This window comes from Nematolebias whitei, chromosome 13 (genome assembly GCF_014905685.2).
Source record: "Nematolebias whitei isolate Nwh7 chromosome 13, NemWhi1, whole genome shotgun sequence".
NCBI classification, from domain to species: Eukaryota; Metazoa; Chordata; class Actinopteri; order Cyprinodontiformes; family Rivulidae; genus Nematolebias; species Nematolebias whitei.
In genome coordinates, this window is record NC_056510.1 from 18,955,071 (window position 1) to 18,955,315 (window position 245).

Below are 245 nucleotides of genomic sequence, written 5' to 3' on the forward strand. Positions count from 1 at the left end.
TATATATATATATGTATATATATATATATATATACATATATATATATACAACATCCTGATTTGATTATACACGATAAAGCATGAATCAAAAGCAAAATCATTGCAAAATGTGCTTTTCCGTATAAAAACAGTTTTAGGGTTTCTCTGCAACGAAAGTAAGTTGTAACCTCCAAAGGCTCAAAGTAAAGTTGCAAATGAAAGAACTTGAGTAGTACTGTTATGCCCACATCCTGTTTTGAATCAAG